Source organism: Phascolarctos cinereus, unplaced genomic scaffold (assembly GCF_003287225.1).
Source record: "Phascolarctos cinereus isolate Bilbo 61053 unplaced genomic scaffold, phaCin_HiC Scaffold_4;HRSCAF=312, whole genome shotgun sequence".
Lineage (NCBI taxonomy): Eukaryota > Metazoa > Chordata > Mammalia > Diprotodontia > Phascolarctidae > Phascolarctos > Phascolarctos cinereus.
In genome coordinates, this window is record NW_027555847.1 from 47,154,844 (window position 1) to 47,161,921 (window position 7,078).

Genomic DNA, 7,078 nt, shown 5'->3' on the forward strand with positions numbered 1-7,078 from the left:
TGGGAGGATGGTGTTACCCTTGATGGTAAGGAGGGGGAGAGAGTTTAAAGGGAAAGATAATGAGTTCCATTTTGGACAGACTAGATGTCTGTTGGACATCTAGTTCAAAATGTCTGAAAGGCATTTGGGAATGAGAGACTGGCGGTCATCAGAGAGATTAGGTCAGGATGGGTAGATTTGAGAATTTTTAGAATAGAGTTAATAAGTAAGGTGGAAGTTGATAAAACTACCAAGTGAAGTAGTATAGAGAGAAGAGAAGTCCCAGGACAGAATTGTGTAGGACACCTAAAGTTAGAGGGTGTGAACTGGATAAGGAACCAAGAATCTAAGAAAAAGCAGCTTGCTAGGTAGGAAGAAAACCAGAGATTACCAAGGAGTAGAGGGTGATCAACAGTGAAAGTTGCAGAGAGGTTGAGAAGAACGAGGATTGAGACCAGCAATTAAGAGATCATGGATAACTTTGAAGAGAGAAGTTTCACTGCAATGATGAGGACAGAAGCTGGACTGTAAGGGGTTAAGCAGAATGTGAGAGGAGAGAAAAATGGTGGCACCTGTTGTAGATGGCCTTTTCAAAGAGTTTAGCCACAAAGGGCACGAGAGATCTAGGACAATAGTTATCTAGGATGGAAGGATCAAGTGAGGATTTATTGAATATGAGGGAGACACAGGCATAGTTGTAGGCAGTAAGGCAAGAGCCAGTAAACAGAGAGAAATTGAAAAGAAGTGATACAATGAGGATAACCCAGGGGATAATCTGGGATGCAGTGGGATCCCTTGTGCAAGTAGAAAGATTGACCTTTGTAAGGACTAAGCCCATCTCTTCATATGAGACAGGAATGAAGGAGGAGATAGGGACAGAAGACATCTGAATGATATGAAATGAGGAAGAGGAGAGAAGAGGGAAATCATGGCAAACGACCTCAATATTTTTCTGTAAAATATAAAGCAAGTTTCTTAGCTGAGAGGGTGGGGAAAAGCAGAGCCATGGAAGGTTTGAGAAGGGAGGAAAAGGTTTGTAAGAACTGCTACAGAATGTGAGATAGTGAATTGATGAAGAAGGCACAGAAGGATTGCCTAGCAGCAATGAGGGCTCAGTTAAGGCTATGTAACATAAATCTGTAATTGCCCAAGTCAGAATGATTGTGTGATGAGAGTCATACCTAGCTTCATGAGAGTGGTATCCAGCCAGGTAGATGAACATAAGACTCTCAGGTAAGCTGTGATGGGAAGTAAGGTTAATCTACTGAGGTTCTCTGGGCCATGAAGTTTCCTGGGGACATGAGGTACCTGGAGAAGAGATTCTGAAGAGGCTCACACAGTGAGGGTGAGCAAACAAACTTCATTTAATTCATTATTGCTTCTATAACTAGTCAGATATGTCTCCACAGAGAGCTGGAAGGTACCTTAGAGGTCAACGAATCTAACTCTCCAAATTGACCCAGTCAGTCATTAAGCATTTATTAAACACCTACTATGTGCCAGGCAAGATGCTAAGTGCTGGAAATACAATGAAAGGCAAAAGACAGTCCCTGCCCTCAAGGAGCCCACAATCTAATGGGGAAGACAACAAACAAATCAAGCTATATACAGGATGAATAGGGAAGTGATGTACAGAGAGAAGTCTCCAGAATTAAGGATTGGGAAAGATTTCCTGTAGAAAATGGGATTTTAAGGAAGCTAGGAAGTGGAGATGAGAAAGAAGAGCATTTCAGTCATGGGAACAGCCAGACAAAAATGGCTGGAGCCAAGAGCTGAAGTGTCTTGCTCTTGGGATAGCAAAAATGCCAGTGTCACTGGACTGAGGAATACATGTGAGTATGGGGGGGGGGGCGGAATGCGGGGTAGAGGCGGTAATTAGGTTTAAGAAGACTGGAAAGGTAGGGAGTGTGGGTGGGAGCTAGGTTATGAATGCTAGGCTTTGAATGCCCCCAGATTTCATATTTGATCATGGAGGTGATAAGAAGCCACTGGAGTTTATCGAGCAGGGAGGTGACATGATTAGACCTGTGCTTTTCTGAGTTCCAGAAAGTTTAAGTGGTTTGCTCAGGGTCATACAATCAAGGGTCTGAGGTGGGATTTCAACCCAAGTCTTCCTGACTCTAAGCCTAGCATCAAACAAGACAATCTCTGTTGTTGTAGTTATCTTCCATCAAATATTATATAATTCTTACATTATATAATAACTAATGTGAGCTTTAGAAGCAGCTATATAGCATGGTGGATAGATAACCTCAGGCACTTACTAGTTGTGTGATCTTGGGAAAATCATTTAACCTCTGTTTGTCTCAGTTTCCTCATCTATAAAATGGGGATAATAACAGCACCCACTTCAGAGAATTGTTGTGAGGATTAAAGGAATTAGTGCAGTGCCTAGAACATAGCAGGTGCTTAATAAATGCTTGTTTCTTTCTCCTTTTGGGAAGTGATCTTTCAAGGTGACATTTTACTGTACTAAATCAAATGCTCTTATATCGTCTGCATGTTTCAGTCGATTGTGTGTCTGTAAAGCTGTGGTTTGCCATAGAACACTGTTCTCATATCTTCATCCAGGGTGTGCTCAATGCATAAGCAGATTATTATCATTTTTTAAAAATGCAGAGATAGGAAAAGTCGTCCTGAGTTGCTGTTTATTGATATTTTCATGGTTGCTTTTGAATGAGATGCTCCTCATGTTTTTGGTGTCCTCCCCTTTCAGGTGCCTTGAGAAGCCAGGTCTCAATATCTTCATAATTGTACTAGCTCCAACATGGGCTTCCTCCATGTATACTTTGGCTAGTTCAGATGCTTTTTCCGGCCATGTTTTCTGCAGTGCCGTTCTGTACTTCTTTTTACAGCATATTGCATAATTAAAAGGGGAGGGACCATGATTCTACCTATGGTTCTTATTTCTCTTCCTTTTTAAGTGTCTTAGTTTAAGGGTTTTGGAAATAATACTTTTCACAGACCAAATAAGATGTTACTTGTGTTAATACAAGTCTCCCCCTTCCCCCATTCTACCCAAGTAATGGGTCTCAACTTTGGCTCAATAAGAATGCCTTAGTTTTTCATGGTTCATTAAGTTATGGACTTCATCCAAACTGTTGATATGGATGCTGACTTTAAATCCAGTTTTCGTGCTGTGGGAAATCATTTGCTAGGAACTGGACCATAGACCAACAGCTACTTTTACAGGCCACCAACCAGGCCAGAGTTAGCAGGTAATTGCAGATCCCTCTAGTCTAGTTACCATGATGCTGATGGTATAAAGGGATGGAAGTGTGTGCCAGGATCAATTTTCCAACTCAAGCTATCTAGTCCTTACTTATGAATGCACTGGGATTACAAAAGGTTACAGCAAGCAGTTCCAGCAAGAGGAAAGAGCTGAATTAACTTCCATAACTTTTCCCCTGGGACCAGGATACCTAAGAAACCTTTACTTAGAAGAGTTCGTTTTTAACATACATCTCTATAGTGGTACAGGCTTGATGAGAACTCCCAATTGCATCACTGAACCATAAATGAAAAATAAAATAAAATATCTATACTGTGTCATCTATTCTATTCTTGCAGGTAATTTCTGTTTTCTGTGTCCTCTATTGAGAACGACTTTCATTTTATAATCACATCCTTGTCCTACTTTTCTTACCCCTCTATCCATTCTCAAATGCTGGTCTTTAAAGTGTTTAACTATTATGGAAACCATATTCTCTTAAAACAAAAACCCTCAGAACTACTTTGAAGACCAATCACTTGGGTTCATTCCTTCAGGGTAATAATCCTATACGGTTATGATTATTTTTCTGAATTAAGGATGAGGTACTTCATCTCCTGGGTGTCCAGGGAGAGCTGAAAACACAAAGTCCAGATGTTACGTTCACCAGAAAGGCTGTTCTGGAGCAAAGGAAAAAAAAAAGCATAACCTTCTGTAACATGAACACTATCCATACATACCCCCAGCAGCTTCAGAGACGAAGTATCGAATAGGGAATTATGATAAGGCAAATGTGGAAATAAAAAAGGGAACAAAACCAGGAAGTAGGTTGCTATACTTTCTTTCCAGCAGGCTCCAGATGCTAACACTTAGCTTGAAATGAATAGCTTCTCACCATTTCTTGAGCGAATGAAAAGATGCAAGGATTAAAGAATAACGTATGGGTTATGGAACCGAAAAAGAAAACCAGAATGAGAAGAAAAAAAACCCCAGCTTATTCGGGGATCCAATCAGACAATTCACTCCTTCTTACCTTATCACACATTGTGTTCTATTCATTAATTCAGCCATATCCCTAGGAATCCCCCCTTCTTTTTTCTTCCCATTTGAACACTGACTGGAAAGAAACACGCTAAAGGGGCTGCCCTAAGGAAGAAGATTGGAGCTGAAAAACACAGCCTCTCCCTCCGAGTTACACCATTGAAGGCGCAGATTCCAAGCTGAACCACTAGGAATGATCAGAGAACCTGGCTGTCGGAATGGAGTGTGAACTGTTGTCTGAGACAGAAAAACAGCTTGCCTGCCAGCCCCGAAGTTAGGTAACACCGCGATGCAACTGTTAATTTCCACCCCACTGCATCCTCTTAAACATATGATGTCTTTTACACTGTGCCACTGTTATATAAGTCTAAAGCTAAGCGATGCAGTACAGCCAAGTTACCAGGACACCCGCATATATTCCACAGCTACTTCTTAGCCAATTATGAGCAAATGATTCTTGCGTAATGGGGGGAAAAAATCAAAAACCAAGGAAATAAAATCTCTATTTATGAATACAAGATAGTCCCTACTCAGTCGCTTTAATTCACATTGTTATCCCTGTCCAAAATAGGCCTAAATAATAATAATCCTTTATTTGCTGGTGATAGAGCTTTAAGGATTGAAATAGAAAGGTATTTTAACTGATGTAAAGCTTATGTTCTAAAGACTCATTTTGGTTAAATTTTCTAATCAAGATGAACAACTCTCACTGGCCTCCTTGGTACTGAATTAAGGATTTTTATAACAGTCTTTCATACACACAGACATGGAGTGGTAAAAGTGTCGGCTAGGGAGACTTATTTTCTCTCCATCTGTTATGGCAAAAACCCAAAAAATCAACCCACCAAAACCTTATAGGAGTTAGACACACAAAGAAACAACATGTTTTCACCGGGATCTTTTACTCATGAGATATGAAAACCAAAACCATGAAGGGAGAGAGGTTGTCATATCGATTTATCTCTGACTAAGTAATGAATAGGGCAAAACTAAAACTGAAAAAAAAAAAAGACATCCTTTGGAGTAGCCAGAAAACTCCTGACAGAGAAGCAGGAAAACAATGAATTGACATGTGACTGTCCTATGCTTTGGTTTTTTATTATGGGCTATACAGAAATTTTCATCATCTGCAATACGTTGTCCTGAAAAAAACAAAATGCTAGGGCCGGCCTAAGACAAAACTACTTTGAACAGAAATTGTTTGTCTTATTGGCCCCTGCTTCCTTTTAGGCAGTCTACTTTTCTCCTGGTCCTCAGCCCTTCCCCCACCTCTGCCCACTTCCAGTATGGCACTCATGTTTGGAGAGACCATCTAGTCTTGTACCTGAATGATAAGTAGCCATCCAACAGATGGTGGAAGACCTAAGAATTCAGAGCCTGGTCCTCTGCTTTCTCGGAACTATACTTCCTTTTTCTTTTACCATCAAATCTGACCTATCCTGTGTCCCATTCCCTTTGAGAATGTGTATGTTTTTAACATATGATAATAATAATGATACCTGGCATTATATAGCACCTACTATGTGTCAGGCACTGTGCTAAGCACTTTACAAGTATTATCTCATTTGATTCCCCTCATAACAACCCAGGAAGGTAGGTCCTGTTATTATCTCCATTTTACAGCTGAGGACACTGAGGTAAACAGAGGTTAAGCGACTTGCCCAGTGTCACACAGCTAGTAAGTATCTGATACTAGATTTGAACTCAGATCTCTCTTACTCCAGGCCTAACAGTCTTTCCACTGCATCACTTAAATGTGTACATTTTGACAGTGATCTTCTGGAGTCTAAAGCCTTAACCCCAAAGAATGGCTCTGAGTAAATCAATGCAAGATCTCTGATGCAGAAAGAGAAAGTGATTGCACTTATTTTGTTAAAAGGTAGATGCTGCTAGATGGTGCAATGGATAGAACACTAGGTTTGGGGTCAGGAAACCCCAAGTTCAAGTTCTGCCCTGTGTTTACTAGTTAAATGACCCTGGCCAAGTCACTTAACCTCTATCAGCCTCAGTTTCCTCATCTGTAAAATGGATATAATAGCACTAACCTCCCTAAGCTGGTGGGAGGCTCACATGAGAAAACTCATGTAATCCTCCTTGCAAACTTGTGCACACTGCACACATTCTGGTTATCACAACTCTGCAGAATAATTCTTTTGTATGCTTCCCAATGTTTATTTGTCCTGCCAATGAAATAGAAGAAAGTCAAGCTTTATTACCTAATTACTTGACCAGTCTACAGAAGTAGGTCTCATTTTATCTTAAAGACCTAGATATTTCTAAATAACAGCCTGTAAGCTTCTTGAGAGCAGGGAATTTTGGGGGGTAGAGGGGCTTTCTTTGTTTTCCCAATGCATAGCACAATGCCTGGAACGTAGTGTTTAATGTATGTCTATTGACTTGACTTAACTCAATTTGAATGGATGAGAAACCCATTTGCTATGGACAAATATGACCCATTTGGTCTCACACCTTTTGAACAAAAGTGGTTAATAGACTTGTCTGGTGACAACGTGTGACACAAGCATTTGAATTGGGAAAATCTCATTATTTTTTGGCCTTTAGGTGAATAAAGAGTTGGCTAGTTTAGAAATCAAAGCAATACAAATTTCCTACAACTTGTAACATCTTATTTTATGCAATGAAGTTTTTAGTGGTAACTTTTATGAAGACAAGTACCTATCTCGATTAGTGGTTGAAAAAGAACTATAATTAACAGTTATCAACACCACCACATTTTGAAAAAAACTTTGCAAGAAAAAAGCAATGCCACTAATCACATTAATAATAGAATTAACTATTTTGTTATAAATTTGAAAATTGTATGAGATTTTCATTAAATTCAGTTCT